The 20,146-nt window shown below is 35.8% G+C and overlaps 1 protein-coding gene across 4 annotated transcripts in view; it reads right to left on the bottom strand.

Moving 5' to 3' along the window:
* Positions 1–20,146, bottom strand: part of LINGO2 (leucine rich repeat and Ig domain containing 2) — a 486,960-nt gene that overhangs the window by 171,622 nt on the left and 295,192 nt on the right. For 2 of the 4 annotated variants that reach the window (XR_001875068.1, XM_017816429.1), the window contains exon 4: positions 4–46. The exons of 1 other annotated variant lie outside the window; for it this stretch is intronic. The gene's annotated coding sequence lies outside the window, so the exon portion shown is untranslated. Of the gene's footprint in view, positions 1–3; positions 1,494–20,146 lie in introns of those variants that run through there. One more of the 4 variants, XM_017816430.1, reaches the window with a different exon arrangement.

The raw sequence follows: 20,146 nt of genomic DNA on the forward strand, positions 1-20,146 counted from the left end.
TACCTTACAACTTAGTCGGTTCAAGTCCTAGAGACGATCACTGCACCTTTGGAAATAAAATTCACCTGTTAAAATTATTACAACTAATTTAGTTTAGGGTAAAAATTCCTGTAATTTGAGATCTTTTACTTAGTACAGTTTGCAAGCTTCTTTAGTACCAAGTACCATGCTCTTTTCTTGTTTCCAGGTATGTTCAAGAGATGAGTGCAATTTTTTCAGTCCCTCAGTTCCTTTTTTGAGGTTTCCAAGAAGCAGGCTTGCTGTAATATACATTCCTCCCCACTCCAGCTTTCCTGCCTGGATTTCAGCTCTTTTTGTATTACAGAGCCTAGCAAGAAATCTTTCTAAAGCAACTATTTTATGAAGCAGGTATCAACTGTATTTTGTAGTCCCTCTGTAGCACTGATTCTGGTTACTACGGCAGCAGTTAACCAACAAACTGTTCAAAAATAAATACTAATCTTACAGATGACAGAAAATAAATACCTAGCACCAACCTCTTACTCAGCTTTTTTGGAATGAAGGGGAATATAACAGTTGGACTTTTAGTTTAACAATACTGGTGTCAGCACATTGGACAAAGCACTATAGACAGAGCACTGGGAACACTGTGCTTTGCAGAGGAACACCTGGATAAACCTTTTTGTCATTCTAACTCTTGTTTTGCACACATGTGAAAGACATCACACTCTTTCATACTCTATTGCGGAAGAATCACTGGTGCAGATCCTTTTCTCCTCTGTGTCTACAATGATTTCAGAAAAGTAATAGCAATTTATAGTACTTAATTATTTAACCCTTTGAGTTCAAGACATTAAAGCCCCATTGACAAACAGACAATACCAGCATATTTTTTTCTGAGAGATTAGGAAGAGGCTCACTCCTATGGTATCCTGTCCTTGCCATCCCTCGCTCTTCTCTAGATATATATTTATAAACATCTAATTATATCTTTGTATATCTATACAGACTTATATATGTATTTATATAGCATTGGCATATTTTTTTTTTTAATTGCTACCTGAAAATATTCCATCCCTTTGAAAATGTCTCAATTTGTAACACTTTGGACTTACTACATCCAATTTTCTGGAAGTGTGAATTTACCTGTCACCCTTAAAATATGATAAAGTTATAGTCCAAGTATTCTTCTGTTATTCTACTACAGAGCTTGCCTTATTACAATATAGGTAGTACAACCATCCTATTCACCTTATTTTCACAAGTTTATCTGCTTTATAGCAAAACACAAAGTTTACAGGGATCATCCAAGATATTTTATTTAGTTTCATGCCATTAAATGATCTCTGTAGAAACCATCACTTCTTACACATGATGCAACCTTCAAAGTAATCTTGCTTCTACACCTGTTGTTTTATTGGTTAGCACAAAGAAAAGTGTATTTTCCCAGCTTCAACAACTTGACTTGTGGTTATTAGAATTAAGTTCTGATTTTTCTGGTGTACTGAAATTGTAATTTTCTCTGTGTACAGATCAACATGTCAGCATTTATTTAATTTTAAAGCCACTGAAACTTCTGATAAATATTTTCAACTGCATTAACCTGCACATATAAAAGCAAACTTAGATAAGTATTGTTGCAGAAAGAAAAAAAAAAACCAACAACTAAAATTTGCTTATTTTAATTAATCATCTTGAAAATAAATCTGAAACAAATGTATTAATTTCAAGGAAGCAGATCGTCCTTCTAAGTGGAATGATTTGGGTAAGCATACTGAGAGTTTTTGTAATAGTACAAAAAATGCCTTCCACTACAAAAAATAGGAAGCACTTGCATAATATAATTTTTAAGCTGTAATTCTTACTTAATAGAATACATATTCTGTACAACCTCATAAACAGAGAACTCAACACACTCAGTGTGTTGTCAAGCTTCTTCTTTTTAAGGTTTCTTTCTGCAGTACATTACAGTCCTCTTATTTTAAGTACATATTCCCAAACAGACCTTTTGCTGATGTCCTTTTAAAAAACCCACAACTTTTGCTTCATATTGCCTATAAAATGCTTTTCAGTCATTCAGAACTAACACCATAACGGTGGTTTAAACTTCAGCTGATGTAATGCCTAATAATAAAAAAAAAAAAGGCAACTTTCTTTGTATCTAAGTTGAAGTCAATGGAGATAAAGATTACCAGTGACCTCACAACTCCTGGTCCTTAATCTCCAATTATCTTATTTTTTACTATAATGGATTTGTCTAATTGTTGACACAACCACATTGAATTCAGGACTACTCATGCGACAGTAGCTGAAAGCCTTCAGTGATGACTACACTACACTTCACTAAGACACATCAGTTGTTAAAATTTGCATATATTTTGAAATATTTATTTCATCAAAAAACCCTTACAACTTTCATATACTTAGAATGATCTCACAAGAGACCAACTTACTTCATGCACCTAGTCAATTTATTTCATCACAAGAAGTAATTAATTCATTTTTGGCACAGTTTGTTCAAATGCAAAAATAGAAATCCTGATTTGTAAAACAAATAGGCAGCAGTTACATATATCAACACATCAGGTCGTGGGATTAGTTTATTCCAAAGAGTAATGTTCATGGACCATCACTGGATTCTCTTTTGTCTGCTAATAAAGACCAAATAACTCTTCAAAACAAAATTATGCCAGTGATGGAGTAGAGACAGATCCGTGTCAGTGTCAGAACAAGAGGCACTTTGATGAATCATGAAGTATCCAAAGCAAGATTGTTCAGCTGGTAAAGGTTTTCCAGATCTCATCTGTCTTAAAGTAAGATAGCAGAAGAAAACCTGGCTTAAAATCATAGGATTTTAAAAATTTCTATGCAAATGATTCAACCTCTTCAGACAACTGAGATACAGTGGGGGACCAAAAAAAAAAAAAAAGAAAAGCCTATGTTATTTGGTAGTTGGTAGAAAGTTTCTATCAAGTGTTGTCAGATTATAGTTCTTCTGTCCCCATGCTTAGAAGCTGAAAGAGCAGCCTTCTGCCATAAAGTTGCCATTTTGCTGATCCTCTGAAAATCTGTCAAACATGGTCGGATTACAAGAGTTATGTGCATACCCAATAGAGTGAAGGGGAAAATCAAATTTTAGCTGCTCAGCATTGGTAATTTGTGACCAAGGAATGACCTGGTGTGGAGGACAAGAAGGTCCAGCTGCAGAAAGGGTTTAATGGGCTAGTCGTAGGAATGACAGGACAGAAGGATTCCCTGTAGGGAGTGAAGTTTCCCTTGGGCATGAGGCACATCACAGCATTATCCTGTAGCAATCCATCGACCATGGACATGAATGCTCAGGGGCCATTTCAGGCAGCAGAGCCGGGCTGGGAAATGGATCCAACGCTGGGCTGAGCGTCCATGCTGATGATCATGGGAGTGCTGCTGCTGCAAGTGTGCATAAGGAATCGGCACATGCCTCACCTTTGCAGACTCCCTGTAGAATGGCTTATGGTGGTAAGACTGTTCAGTGCATCATATATTAAATCTTTTATATTTAAGCACAAACCTGTGTTTAATTCAGCTCCAGGCATACAATTCCCCTAACAACAGACTTGTGAGGTAGTGGTTAAAAACATTCAGATTCTGACTGCGCAATAGACCGGAAGATAAATATGACGTTTCCACACATGGGATGGGTTTATCTCACCACAGTTATAAAGTTAAACTTAATTTAATTTGAAAATGAAGCTCTTGGCAGTTTCTGGCACACTACAGATCTCTGCTGGGTTGTTCTGTGAATATTTAGAAAACATTTTCTCGTATAAGAACAAAAGGTTGTGTGTACTCAGGTATGCTTATTGTATGTATCCTATTGTATGTACCAGTAGGACAATATGAATTTCTTTTAACATAATCTATAGGCCCTCCTTTATACACTGAAAACAATGGAGAATCACTCAGCCTGAAAGAGTCAGCTAAGTGATCTATAAAAACAAATTTCCTTAACTAAAACCAATTAGGAATGTAATATTGAAGTCACAGTTCTTACAATAACCAAGAGGTAATTACTAAGCTTGTTCTGTAGCTGATAAACAAAGACTTGGAAAGAAAATTTAATCACTGATTTCTTGTCCTAAATTTAGATGCCAAATGAGATCATATAATTACAGATGAATGAATTTTTATCTGCATTTTATGTATAATCATGTCTAGCATGCTAATTGCAAAAGCAAGAAAAAAGAGAATCTTGCATGTTTATTTTAAGAAATAACAGTGGGGATTCACTTTTAGCGCACAAAGACAGATACAGTCTTGCAGTTACAGGAAGATGAAAATTAATCAGTCTCAATGAACTCACCTACATCCACAGACAAATTTTGCATGAAATTAAGCATGCGTCACTGGGACCCTCTATCAGAAATCAACAGGACCACAGAAGGAATACATTCCTGGCAGTATGTGATGTACGAAGGTACATAACCAGCAGATCCCCATGCTGGTCCCATTACATCCCTTTTTATGTTGTCCTGTCTTAGCCTAAGTTCCTTATTTTTCTCTACCTATACAACAACCTCCATCACTACTTCATTCTTAGTGACATAGTCACATTCTTCACTGATAGCTGCTTTTCATATTTTAAAAGATCTGCAAAGTGATACTTTTGATTGTTTTCTGAACATGTATATTTCTCGACATGAGGTTGAGAAAATGTCACTAAATGGAACAAAAAAATTCTATGTTCATCTGTCTCCACTACACCTAAAAAATTCCATCTTTTACCAAGAAAACTGCTTGGTATCTGCTTAGTCTGTGGTATACTATAGATGGATTTCCACTGAGTTAATTATGGCATTAATACTGAAAAGCTAAGACTTACCTTCATGCAGGTAACTTTGTGTTTAAGTCAAAGTTATAGAAAATGACAGCAGTGAACCTTACAGAACACTGAAAAAGCATCAATAATAGTAGCAGAAAATGAAGAAAAGTAGAGTCCATGAGAACAATAGTAAGCATTTTGAAACTGACTCCTTTATCAGAATGTGGTATGCCAGTGTGAACAATTATGGTTCTGTGGAAATTTTGAGAGGAAAGAGACTGAAATTGTGCTTTTCATTTCTCCAAAATTTTGTCTGGGTCACAGCCACAAAAGAATACCTGAATACCAATAGAGAAGCAGACTTTCTCTTGTGCTACCTATATTCTGCAGAGTGTTAATGTGACTGTCTAATAAAATCAGGTATCTCCCCTGCCCACCAGTGCCTGCTTAGCAGTGCATTTCATCAACTAGATAGAAATGCATTCAGGGATGATAAAGGCCTTTTGTGCATGCAGGTTTTCCTTACAGTCTACAAGCTTTAGTTCTCCATAAAATGACCCCAGGATCTTGCAGCAAAGTGTGAGAGGTTCACAGTGCCACAGCCAAGACCTCATCATTGAAGTCAGGCTTGCATAATGTTCTGCAGTGGAAACTGTTCCTTATGGCATCTGTTTTTTTCTTACATTTTGGCTTTTCAATAAAATGAAATCCAAACAAACTTCTAGAACCTATTCCTCCTTGCAGACAACCCAAGACGATGATGAATGACATCTGCTATAAAGCTTTTTCACATACTCTTCAGCTAACCTATTTTTGAGAACATTTTTATCAGAGTAATTTAACTGTAACTGAAAACACGCAATTGAGCCAGAAATTTAGAGGAGGGCAACAAATAAATTTCCATAAGCTCTAGCATCCTGCACATCCTAAACTGTAGCAAGCAAAGATGAGGAACCAGAAAAATAAGTGTGCGGCCAAAAATGCAGTTAACAAAAGGTTAACTGAATTGACAAGTTGTAAGGAGTCCCTACTGACCTTTAATTTACACATTCAGCTAACACCTCATACTACCCCAGTTCAAACTATTCAAAATGAAGCCACTGTACCTTTCTCGCCTCCTTTAATATCATTCCAGAATTCAAATAATCCATTTGGATTACTTGCTGGCCACTGTGACTGGGAGAGGTAAAATCTGCTATTTATGGTGCAAGTTAAATGACTGCCATAGCCATCCCATGCTCTCAAATGTAGATATTCTTGTTACTTACTAATTTATATTAAGAGATCAGTAAAGCTTCCAAGAGCAGTTGTTTCTAGGATACCTTTGTAATTCTGCCTCTACAAGTGCTGTCAGAAACACATCCCGCTCAGTTACACCAGAGTTTGACAGGTACCAACACATATTTTGAGGCTGTAAGAATGACTAAAACTTAGAGCTACTAAATACTTATTTTGTTGTCAGTATGAATCTTCTTGTGCTATGTTAAAACGACAACAAAAACCTTAATGGAATGAGGTGCACCTGGCTTGAGAGTTATTAAAGCAGGGTAAAGACAACGCCCTCCAGCAGTTGTTTATGAGAACAACTGTTTCAGCAGTGTGTGTCAGCAGGACTAATATTGCAATCGTCCCTCCCAAACTACACATGTAGCAATTATGCTAACAATAACTCTACCTTTCACAGGTTTTCTGGTAAACTTGGTCTCTAAGGACAGTTTAGAAAGAACTAAGCTTCAAATTCTTTTCACAGCAGAGTTCAACTAATGGATGAAGGGATTATCAACATCCTACCTGTGTTCCTTTAGACTGGTTTCGAGAAGGTATAATTAGTAATGTCATTAGAAAAGACTGCCAGGGAACAATGATCCCATTCAACAATAATTTTTGAGGTTCCACAGTTTGCTTTTCATTCTACTTTAGAATGAAAACTAAAGCTGTCTGAATGTTCTTTTTTTCAAAACAGTGGTGAAGTCTGTATGGAGTGAAGCTAAAATTTTGCTTAGCTCTAATTGCTTATATGTGTCAATCAACAGACTGATGGCTGGCCAACAGTCTCAATATAAGTAGTTTAAAGCAGTCTGACTATAAATAGTTTTCCTGACTCATTTAGATCAATCTCTCCACCTCTTATCTCTCCAAATCAACAGAAGAGGAATTTGAATATGGGCTACACACATCTCAGCAATTTTAATTCTGTTTGGTTTTGGACCAGCTCAGTACAGTTGGATTCCTCCTAATTTAGCTGATGAAGGGACAGGAATAACAGTCCTAATAGCATTGTGCCTCAAAAGATATAAATAAGAATAACCCTATTGAAGGCACTTTAGCATAGCTGAAAATGCAGCCAAGGTTTTTAATGTGGTCTGTACCGACAGTGCAGAAGAAGGAATAAATATTTCCTCACCAGAAATCTTGTCAGTTTCATACAAAATTATAAATCCATATCTATACCCTGAAGGCTTTCTTTAATTTTTCTTATATCTGCAAATGCTCCATTAATTTACGAGAAACAAAGGTAAGATTTTTTCCTGGGAGGAGAATGATATGAAGTTATATGAGGGTAGGAAAGTCTACAACAGGCAAACTGAGCTGAAATCAGGCATCAAATTAAGAAGTAGTGTATTTTTACTTACTGTCCTTATTTGATGTTTAATGTTACAGTATTCTTTCAGGAAACAAGCTATTTTATAGTTGACATATTTTATTAAGCACAGAATGAAGAACTGAGAATTGCTGAATCTCAACTCTGTTTCTTTTCACATAACTTCAAACAAAAGACTTTTTTTCTTCCTGTAATATCATATTAATAACCCAGGTTGCTTTACTAAACTCCTGAGAGCTTCCTCTGTGATAGAGAACTAGGTGCTAGTGCCCATGGGGAGAAGAAATTCCACTTAATTCTCAGATATTCTTCTATTGAGGGCAACTTGAGGAAGGGAATTAAAAAACGAATAAGGTAGGCAGAGAAGAGGTCTTGTAATGTAATGTAATAATTGTAATAATGTAAATAACATTATCTAGTTTAGAAAAAGGTTCTGGTCTGATAAGCCACTTACTCTTTGGTTCTTAGAACAGATCATATGGGACTCTTAAGATGCAGCCATGACATTAATTTGAGTCACCAAAAATTTTAATCTAGATATATGTACCCTCCCTACTCAACTCTAAACCAAGCAAAATATGTGCAGATCTCAGAATCGGAAACATAGTGCTTCAAATTTATGTGATGTTATCCAAGTGAAAACTGATATTTGAAAGTAATTTGCCTATTTTGAATAATAAACCAACCTTACTTTCAGAAGAACTTACAGAACTAAAGAGCCTTTCATCCACGTATTTTTAGAAGAAATCCCTGGAATAAAGAAATAATAATAATAACCCCCCTCAAAAAACAAAACCAAACCAAACCAAACCAAAAACAACAACAACAAAAAAACAAGCCCGCCCTATGCCTATAAAATATTGACAATATGCTTCACTAATCAGATTGAAATTGTCTGGCTTCTGGCAGTTTAGCATAACCAGTTCATATAGGACAACTAGAAAACACAGAATACCATGTTCAAACTTGCCCATACAGATCCACATTGAATTTATAAGATTTGAATTGAAGAGCTGAACATGCAAAAACGTTCAATCCTCCTGAATACACACTTTTATTTGGACCTGCAAAATGAATTTCTTGCTTATTAGAAATGAATTCTCAACACAAATCAACACATGGGTGAGATTGACTGGAAATGGCATTAATAGAGCTATATCTGGAAGCAGCCAAGCTAAATATATCTTGCTTTAATGAAGAGAAGAAATAGTGGACAAAAAATATGAACTTAAAGAAGGAAGACAAAAAAAAATGGTGAATATAAGAAAATCAGTCTCAAAACAGAAACAACCACATTGCAAACAACTCAAGACTTCAGTTTCAAATAAATGAGCTATCAGAGAACAATGGGGATGGTAACATGTTAGAAGCAATAATTAATCAAAGTTCATTGCTATCTGCACCTGAAAAACCACTGTGAATAGCTTCTAAACATTAACAAGAGGAACTGAGGAAGACCATATCAGTGAATGAGAGTTTCTATTATTAACAGGCATTATTAGAAAACAATAATAACTAATTAAAAGATAGCCTTCTAATTAAAATTGCTGAACAGGATTACACTTGTTATTGTTGAGCATTTTTTCCCTAGAATGGACAATATCCTTCTAAGGGTGATATTTCTGTAAAAATAATTATGTTATTTAGAAAGTAACTGCATGTGTCAGGGTTTCCAGGGAAGGCATATATGTTTTTTGGTAGACAAAGATCAGAGGTATAACAGTACAATTAAGTTTCATTGCCTTTTTAGAAGAAGATATACATATTCTCCCACCACGCTACATCACTCCATCTTACATGTGTTATGTCTCCCACTATAAAGACAAAGAAAGGAATGTTTACTAAATCCATATTTATGCTCCAAACCCAAACATGAGCACCCAAACACTGGTATTGTGTAAGATAATCTCTTACTGTTTTGTGTATGTTGATTTTTATCATACCAAATTAAAATCAGAATGCCTTAAAAAAGTCAGACACATTCCTGTTGCACATTTTATTTTGTTCAACCATTATTGCTCTAAACTGATCTTAAAAATATCTGAGACAAACGAATTTATGTTTGGTTTGTTGGGTGTTTTTTTTTTTTTGAATCTGGAAGGAAGCCATTCATTTTTTCTTTTGTAGTGTCTGTGGTTACTGAGGGCCCCTCATGAAAGTAACAGGGAAGTGCTGCATGTGAAAGAACAACCCTGAGCAGGACAGTTTTGCTGCAGGGCACATGCACCCCATTGTGGACCATTTCAGTGGAGGATGCAGAGGAGGAACCCCACTTCCAAGTGTGCCTGTGTGACCTGTGCGGAGGGATTCCCCACTGGTGTGTGGGTCGATGGGCTGCAGGGCAGCACAGGAGCAGGTAAAGCCGCAGTGCCTGTTCCTTAGCAGGAGGGGTAAGTGTGTGGTGGGTGCCCAAAGAGCCAGAAAACAGGTTTGCAACACTCAGAGCCTGTAAGGGGATGGGATGTGGGTGCAGCTGTGTGTGCAAGCATGTGTAGGTGGGAATTGCATTGTCTTGGGATTTGCTACAGAAGGTGTCTGGAAATTTGCAGGTGTTTACTAAGCTTTTGTAAGTGCTTAGTGTTGTGAGCTAAATGTTTTTGTTGTTGCTATTGGTCCCAAATGTATAATTCACTGACTACCACCTAATTCTGTGCTGTTAACAAACAATTTTGATACTGATTTGATTTAAACCAATTCAGCAGAACAAATTTTCTCTCAGATCCTATAATGTGTTTCTTTTATCAGATCAGAATGACTCAACTTGAAACAAAAAGTCCATAGTACGAATACACACACTGTCATAACACAACACCTTCAATATAACAACTGAACATATAGTTTGCTCCCTAACCAGGTACAATTGCTGTGTAATTTCAGAGGCAGCCACTTAATCCTTTGGAAACCAGGTGTAATGGTAGTGTTCCACATGATTGAAGGTCAAGTATACATTCCATCAGTGACTGAATGGTATGCAACTGTTCCACTGATGAAAGCCTTTGAAAGAATAATACAGCTAAATAGGCTTTCTGTCATTCTTTTCAGATCCTGCATACATTAATACGTGGTGTCTATACATACTCACTAAAATATAAACTTTCTCTTCCTAATACATAAAATGAAGTAAGGCTGTAGATTAATAATTAAAATTGATAACACAAAAATAATTCCTTTAATGCTTTTTAACAAAATATTCTGCGTAGTTACAGAGAGAGTTTTGTCTCTTCTCTATTCCCTTTTTTTTAATGGTACATGGCACACATTTAAATGACATCTCTTTGAAACCAACAGCTTAAACTAGCAATTCTGCTTAGAAGGAGAGAAATTTAGAGTTGTTACATACTGTGTCTATGATGCTTTTATACTGTGTCTATTATGCTTTTTAATGGATTGATTCTGACTACCATTTGCCTTTGTTATTACTATTTACTTGGAAGCACTAAAGTAAAAACGAGGAATGACTACGATCTGCTAACCAGGAGCAACAACAGGAAGTGGAAAGAAAATGATCTGGGAGTGGGAGTCCCATCTATGGGAAAAGACTACAACAAGAAGGTGGCATTAGCAAAAGTGGAAGAAATCCACTTACAAGTCAGTCTTTTAAAGGAAGCACAGGAGAAGAGTTGAAATACACACAGCAGAATGCAGTTCTCTGAAAAAACAGATGAAGACAAGGGCATTTTAGGAACTCATTTAAGTGGAAAACAGAAAAGAAAAAGACATGTTGGAGAATAATGTTAAGGACAATAATGTTGTACAATAACACAGAGGAACATAAAAAAGAAAAAAGATGTGCACAGGATGTCAATTTCCATTCCTTGGATGTTACATTGCTTAATAAAGCAAAGAGGCTGTACTTTGAGGGTTTCTTGGGGGGTGGTTAAATATAAAAAAAAATCAGTTTATGTTGGAGATTAACCTCTCAGAGAGTTTTTTTGGCCAACCAGCTGTTCTTCTTCATGAAGAGAAAATTGTTCTTGTTTCTTAAAACTAAAAAAAGCTTATGAAGTGCTCTTAAGCATAAAGGCAGAAATACCACTGAATTATTTTATTTCTTATTTACTCATATGGCTTAATTTTTATTTTAAATGCACATTCAAGGAGATGTCACTCTGAAGTCTACAAACATTCAGAGCCTACCTCTGTTAGACATATTGAGGAGCCACTTATAGTTTGTCGTATATTGTGATTACATAGGATTTCTCAACACAGACATATTGTATTAAAAATCAAAACAAAGCTAAATCAGTGCCATCTGTGGTACAGAAGGCTTATCTGTTTTGGCATCAGTTTATTTTAATATAATTAGCTCATATAAATTATAACAGCATAAGCACTACTGTAGACTAGCACATAAGTCCACGCTAGACTAGTAAATGAGTCTGCACTAGGTGGTTCATGGTCTTAACTAGACTGATGTGCTCTCCAAGAGCTCTGAAGGCACAATTTATTATACAGGGAGCAAACCGAGTAATCATATTACAAAACTACATTTGGTTTATTTGCCATCATGGATCACACTGAAGAAAATTCAATTAAGGTTATAGTAATTAATTCCTATTTAAAGGAAAAAAGAAATTCATAATAGAAGGACACTGTTTAATATGTATATTTGCTTCAAATGTTCAATACAGAGATGATGCAGTGAGATAACTTTACAGATCACCACTATCTCTTTTAGTAATAATTTATAAAGCACATAAACAGAATTCAAGGTGATCATGCATCCTAAGATGATTTCTGTACACTGGAATATCTGAGGGACAATAATTCTGGATGAATCAAGAAGTAGAGGGCTAGTAACAGCTACTCTTCTAAATGGCAGCTATTACATCTGGATACTTGGATATGATCTCCATGGAAATTGAGAAAAAAATTTATAAATATTTATTAGAGAAAACAGAGTGGGAAGGAAACAGAACTTCCTTTTTACCCTATTAAACTAATTCCTCTGGTAATCACTGTTGCTCTTTCGTTCCTAGAGTCTTCAGCTTTTTCCTTCAACTCCTGCAATTTTGAGCCCTTCTATCTCTTTCTTACATCACCATGCTATTTTTATAATTTGTGCAACACTGATGTCTGTAAGCAAAGAATATTACATACTAATAAGGCTCCTAAGACATTAGGCAAGAACGGAACTATTTTTTAAATAAACTGCAATGGTTCAAAGAGAACATTTTCTTTCTCTTTAAACATTCTGTGCTAATTGTCCTCTGGAACTTGCCACCAAATGCTATCTTTGAAATACCTCAGTTGAATCTTCTCAAAGCTGAAGCCACTTAAACTGGGTCTGAAAACACCAATAATCACAGAGGCTGAAATTGAATGGACTGTAATCCTTTTCTTCAACTCACAAGGGAAGAGGACATCAATTGTAAGAATAAATCAAAGTCTTGTTTTTGAATAAACAGTTAAGTACTTTCTTGGTTCCAATTGACTTTGGTTGCTAATACATAAATTCATAAATTTCCTTAAGCAGGAGTGATTTGTTGAGCTGAAGCTCAGAAGCAGCACAGTGTTGACACTGCTAATGAATGAAAAAGCAACAAAAAAAATTTGGTAGATAACTTATGACAAACTATTTGTGGATCACCAAAGATGACAAACAAAGCCAAACTTTCTTGAATCTCCAGCTCATATTTCAGACACAATTATTTTCATTCTCCAAAATAATTGAGGAAAACTTTATGCTACTGAAAAACTAATATGAATATTTCTTTATGTCATTTTTCTTTTGTAGGAAATATCAGCATATTCAACTCCTCAAGGAGAGTCCAGGCATGAAGAAGAAACAATTCATATTTATACTGAATTGTTAACAAAGGAATTTCTTTTCCAAGAAGGGACAGACACAGGTGAGTTCCCTCGACATCCACAAAGAGTGATAGATAAGCAGTAGTAGCTTATCTATACAGAAGATATGAATTTAATAAGGCATAGCAAAGAATGTGGGAGCATAAGCTTCTGTTCCAATTCCAACATCAACTCGATTTGCAACCTTACGCAGGTAAATTACTGTCTTATTTTGTCTCAGTTAAAATAGTACAAGCAGTGGCATGACGAGTGCACTGAGGAGGAGAAATATAGTAGAGGTAGGAGGAACTTGGATACTATGGAAACAGAGGTCTGACAGCTATCTAAGATAGGAAGACCATACAGAAATACTGGATGGAAGAAATAAAAACAGCAATTGGATACAATCTAGTACGATTAAAAAAAAAAAGTCCAAGGTGATCTAGTATCAAATAGACTTCAAGGGAACTACCTAGGTAATTAACTCAATATTACCCTCATGTATTTCAAAAACTTGCTCTTGCCTACCACTCTTACTCTACCATTCTTATTCATTATTTGTTCCAGAGGGACACAAAACTCAAGACAGTATTCTGTCAAGCATGGGGAAACCAAATATTTGGAACAGACATAACAGATGACTGTGAAGGAAACAAGGAAAAAGAGGAGGAGGGCATTCAGCCTGTGGCAAACAGCACAGTTGAGGAACAAGTGCCAGCCCACATTCTCTCTGCTAGAAATACTACAGCCTCATTTCACCCAATTCGTTTGCTCATGCAAGAACTATAAACTGTAAAGAAGAGATTAATTCATGCAGATTTGATACCAGTATATTAGTCTTATTTCAGAAGTACCACACTTGTGTTTCTTGAATAAATTAAAAATCTTTTCTCACTCTTTAGATGGAAGAATAGTATTCAATGCTATTCACTGGTTTACTCAACTGTGCTTTTTTTCCAGTGTGCTTCCGTTCAAAATACAATAAATCTATTTTTCTCTAGAAAAAAAACTCTGTGACCTGACAGAATAACAGAAGGCCCACAGAAATTATGCAGATTAGCACAGAAAAAGAAACTGGTTGACTATTAGCATGTCACACACATGGCAATGAAGTAGTATTTGACTTTAAAAAAATCTCTTAAATAATTCTTTAACAAAGAAAAGAAAGAAGAAAAAGAAAGATCCAATAAATTACTTAGATCTTGAATCCCTTCTTGGACTAGGTTGCTCACATTTGCTTTTGAAGTCTTATTAAACTGGAAAGTGATATTTATAGTTAAATGCAGGGTTTGAGAAGAACATCAAAACACCTCGGGGAAGTGCTTTCTGGTGGCTTAAAGTGCCATGAGGATTCAGTTGTGCATATTTTCTCATTTGTTTTAAATCCTCTAATAATATGGGAAAGCAGTCTACTAGCCCCATTCTACAGATGAGAAGTTTTATTAACTTGGATTAAAGTTATGATATCTGTACATGGGGGATGGAGTGGTGACTGCAATAATAATTCTCAGTTGGATAGAAGTGGTGGATTATGGTTATATATATTGGCTTTGATTCTATCTGCATAATAAAGTGCAAGGGAGCCTACAGACTTCTGAACATTTGAAGTGGTGACAATTCCAAAAGGAAAGAAAAAGTCATAAAAAGTCCAAGGTGCTGTCACTTACAAGTCAATGACATTTACATCCCAGTGTGGCACATTAGATGATCTTTAAGATTCATTCAAACCCAAGCCATTCTGTGACTCGATGTTACTATGATTTCAAAGTCTTTGGAAAACTAGAGGTTCAGAAATGTACCTACATAGATTAAAAAAAAACCCAACAAAACAACAACAACAACAACAACAACAACAACAACAAAAACTCACAAAAAAACCCCCACCACACCAAAAAGAATCCCAAAGAAACCACCAAACCCTCTTAAGTATCTGCCTTCTTTTTATTTCAAAAGACACACCTAATTGGTTTTGAAAATAAACACTCTCTCTCAACCCTTTCCTTTGAGCCTTTCCTTTCTCTCTCTCTCTCTCACAAAGTCAGCCCTTAGAAATGCAGTCCATAGAGCTTCCATCACCATTGGAGGAAGAAGCTGGCAGAAACTTGGCTTACAGAGCTGCGTTGTGCCTTGTGATCAGTACAGTAAACAGAATAAATCAATGCACTTCCTGTATCTCCCATCCCTCACAGCAGAGGATTTACATTGCTACACTCCTTGAAAAGGAATGTAACACTTTTTATTACATCTGACTGGTGAGGAAGAAGGATCTTTGCCTTCATTTTAACCTAACCGTGTGTCTTACATAAAAGGAAGGTAAGAAGTATCATGCCTAAGACTATTCTGAGTCAGGGACTGTAATTCTTTTTGCCAGGCTTTAAGGTAGAAGACTGTTTTCCAAGCTACTTTCGTAGTTCCATGAGGAATGTAGAAAGCAGTCCCTGGAGAACTGACTTATGATATCATTGCAACTATGGATGATACGCTTGTCTTTCTGCTCTGCACATTTGTGTTAACTGCCGTCAGACCTGACACTGGAGGGACAAGCTAGAGTAACCTTCCCAGTATTGCACACATGGATTGTGGAATGCCAAGTATTTTAAGCTAATAGTTCTCACTGATATAAAGGCATTGCGTTATTGCAGTTCATGGAAAGCAGGTTCTATTTCAATTAACATTAACACAGTTTAGAGATGCTTTACTGGAAGATAAAAGGAATTGACAACTATTCACTACAACTACATGAAAGAAATGCAACAAAGTGTAAATTAGTCTGAGTCCCTCTTCATTTCATGGATTTGCAGCTCAAGAGTAAAGGAGATATTTCCTAGGTCAATCAATGTCCTAATTAAAGGTTTCTCTAGCAATTTTTTGTTTTGTTTTGAAGATAATAGCTTTTCTAAAATATAGCTGAATTGATAAGCAAACATTCTGGTAACTTTTCAGAACATGCTAGGTGAGGTAACTAAAACCAGATATTTCAGTCTACAATATGAAAAACGCTTTCTTGGGGAGAATTCTTATTAAAGAATCATAGAATTGTTTGGGTTGGAAGGGGCATTTGAAGATCATCTGGTTCAAGCCTCCCACTACGGGAAGGAATATCTTTTACTAGATCACAATGCTCAGTGTCCCATCCAACGTGGCCTTGATGCTTGCAATGATGTGTCAACCACAATGTCTGTGATAAAAAATTTCTTCTTTATCTGCCATCTCAATTTGCCCTCTTTCAGTTTAAAACCATTGCCCCTTGTTCTTTGGTTGGTTGGTTGGTGGGTTTTTTATGTCTCCTTTATATATTTAAAAACTGCAATAAGTTCTCTGTGAAGCTTTCTCTTTTCCAGGCTGAATAAACTCAACCCTCTCAGAACTTCTTCGTAGAAGAGGTGCTCCAGACCTCTGACCATTTTTGCATCCCTGCTCTGGATCTGCTCTAACATCTCTGTGTCTTTCTTGTGCTGGGGCCTCAGAACTGGATTCGAGTGGGGTCTCACCAAAGCAGAATAAAGGGGAAGAATCAAATCCCTTCACCAGCTGGCCACATATCTTTTTGTGCAGCCCAAGATACAGTTAGCTTTCTGGGCTGTGAACCTATATTTCTTGCTCTGTTGTAGCTTCAGGAGGGCCAACTATTTTCATTATGTCAATAACACATTTAAAAAACTGAATTTTACCACTTAGGTTGTCTCACTGGCACTCTTCAGCAGTAACTCCTGTCAACAGTAACTGGTATATGCCAGCTTCAGTTAGACACATGATCTGAAGCTACTGCCTAAGGATATGGGAAAGAATATATTTTTATATTTATTTTCAGAGAAAATAATGAAGAAAAGAATCAGAATCGCTAATCAGAATCATGGGAAGATGTTACTAAGCATGGACTAATATCACTCTATAAGAAAAGGCTAAAACTGTTTGCAGATTATCATAGAATCACAGAACTACTTGCATTGGAAGGGACCTTAAAGATAATCTAGTTTCAAACCCCTACAATGGGTAGGGACACCTCCTGCTAGATCGGGTTCTTCAACCCGTCATCCCCCTCTATCTTTTAAGAGATAAAGGGGATCGTTAAAGCTACGAAGAAAGCTGATGATATGTCAGTTTGTTTTACAGTAGGAAACTAGACATAATTGGAGATGCTTCTTGTCCACTACATAAAGTGTTTTCTGATTAATAATTTTGCTTAATGGCTGTCCATGACTCAATACTTTATTTTCTTAACAAAGTAGTAGTTAGAAATGTCCTTCATCCTCAGATCAGAGGTCAATTTAGTAAGATACATAGAAATAGAGATGGCTGCCAATTGTAGAGAAATTTTCTTACAAATAGTTAAACTTCTAAAACAAAGTAGGGAATATTTTAAACTATTGATGAAAGAAAGACTATTAAATATTGAAATCATCAGTAGTCAAAATACTAAAGGATGAAATATTTAATTTGAACCAGTATCAAAGACCTGGATGCTTATCTTAAGTTTATTTATCTTTATCTAAATTTTCTGCATCTGCAAATTTCCTGAAATTTCAAGGGATGAAACATCATAAGGCACATTACAAGGAGGATGCATCTGCAGTCTCCTGAATGTGTCTTCAATACCAGTAAGGAATTGCAGAAAAATGTAACCTTTATTGAAAAAATGCAGCAAGGTACATATGATGTTATCTACCCTATAAGACTGTAAGTTAAATTGATTGAAACTTGATTCAAAGGAATGAAAAGACACTGTTTAATCACACCAACACTTTTTGTTTAAAATTTGTTTTCCTTATTTATATTAAATTTTCAATGCTTTCCTTCCTGAAGGAAGCATCCTATTTATGTTCAGGATAGACTCTAAAATCCAAATTTGGGTATAAATAACAAGGTTCTCTCTGACATAATTTTAAATAGAATACAGTAAACATAAATAAAGTTAGGATTTGCAGGACTGAGATGATTTATGACTCATTAAAAAAAAAAAAAAAACTAAACCAAACTTTAAAAAAAAATAAACAAAGTTTTCAATCAAAGCCAGTTCAAAATGCTATATGAAATCTTTTATTCTATGCTACACAATATGGAAGAAAAGAAAAAATTCCTTCCTGAAGTAACTGGAAAAAAATATTTTCTAGAACAGGAAATTCCAAGGGCTCACTATACAGAACCAGAGAGGAAATAGTGGGTAACAGTGTGCATGTTACAAGAATGAACCTAAACCAGGAAATGTAAGTAGGAACGGACTTAACATAAACAGAATTAGTAATAATTTTTTCTCCAGAAGATGTCAGTTTCCAATTGACATTACAGTGCTTCGATTATACTGACTTCCCTGAAAAGTCCTTTTTGGACATAAATCTTCAAAACATTTTGAACAACTGTATGGTAATTCATATTTTCCTATCCAGCAGGTCTACAAAGAGGATGCAGTACTTCTGCACACAAAATATTGAAGACTTTTTAATTTCTTCAGAAGAAGAGGTGAAGATGGAAGAATTAAAATCAAGTATGCAGCTTTCTGACAGATGGAGAGATCCCAGTGCTTTAGATCACTTTTCTTGAGCTAGTTCATCAGTCCTGTTCATCATCCTGATGAACACTTAATCACAGGATGCACATTGATTTCCAAATACAAACTTCCTCAATGAACTTCTCAATGATTTGAGAAAGGCTTTTGCAGATCATTTTTTTAAAGAAGTTGCATAACTACAGATTCCATTATTTGCTCCAAGTTCTGTAACAGCAAAGTCCCAAAGAAGACTACCACAAAGTTACAACTTCTGTGGAGAAACAGTAGAGAATGTACCCCCTCTTTCATTGTATGTGGCTACAGACTGAAGAATGACAAGAACATTGGGTTTGGAAAGGGGTAACTTGAAGATAGTACTATTCAAAGGATATGTATCCACAGAGATTTCATTCCCATTAACAAATTATGGCACTGAATGAGGAAATCCATTATCCACTTTTTCATTAAAGAGCACGCCAGGACTTGTAAGTTGTACATACTAGTAACAAAGAATCTACACAGCCTTGCAAATTAGGGTTCGCTGAAAGTGATAAAAAGGAACTAGGTGATTACTATGTGAATAACGATCAAGTTCCAATGAAATTACAGTGCCATTTATAACCTTTAGTTAGGCATTTAGTCACTTTCAGAATGTGGGAAAAGATATCGATTCTGCAATAGATTAGAGAATTACTGATAACATTAGCAGGATCCCCACAAACTCTAACAGTCCAAACACTCTCTAAAATTCTTATCAGCAAAAGTTCTTCTCTCTAAATCCACTCAGAACACGGAATCTACTAGACAATTTGACTCACAGTGGGATGTATTACACTTGGAATCAAATCAGATTGTGAGAGTTGAGAAATAATCTCAGCAGAAGGACACTGCTAGACATACACATTTCCAAGCATGCTTGATTTAAAGTCATCTTGTATGGCTCAGAATCCTGTCTGGTGTAGATCATCATCGATCAATTAATTTATAGTTACTTAACCTTGTAATGTACTGGAACTGCAATTATTCACAGTTAAAGTTGTGGAGCTCTTGATGACTACACTTTACAACTGAAATCAAATCTCCAGACAATGACAATGATATGTTGCAGGAACTTAGAATCAATTCTTAAACAGTGAACAGTGCACAGAAAAATGGTGATTTTCTAGCAAAAAAGAGTTTTATAGAGGCCTAGGAAAACTTGAGTACATAAAAAAACAGTGAGGGGAGCCATCTTAGCTACCTTGTCCAGGACAACTAATTAGCAATGAATGAAATAGGGAGCCAGAAACAAGTGACTGAGGAAGGCAAAGCATAGTCCCTGCTGTCAGTCAATTACATAGGGCACAAGGTAGCAGCTTGTCACAAACTGCCATGAATAAACAGGAATAGATATTAGGAAGAAGAGATATTAGTGCAAGAGAAACACTCACACATGAACTGAAGAAATCAGGAAGAGAAGATGATGGATAGGCAATGTCTTTGGAGAAAAGGGCATAAAGAAAGGCTA

This window comes from Lepidothrix coronata, unplaced genomic scaffold (genome assembly GCF_001604755.1).
Source record: "Lepidothrix coronata isolate B3197 unplaced genomic scaffold, Lepidothrix_coronata-1.0 Scaffold55, whole genome shotgun sequence".
Taxonomy (NCBI): Eukaryota; Metazoa; Chordata; class Aves; order Passeriformes; family Pipridae; genus Lepidothrix; species Lepidothrix coronata.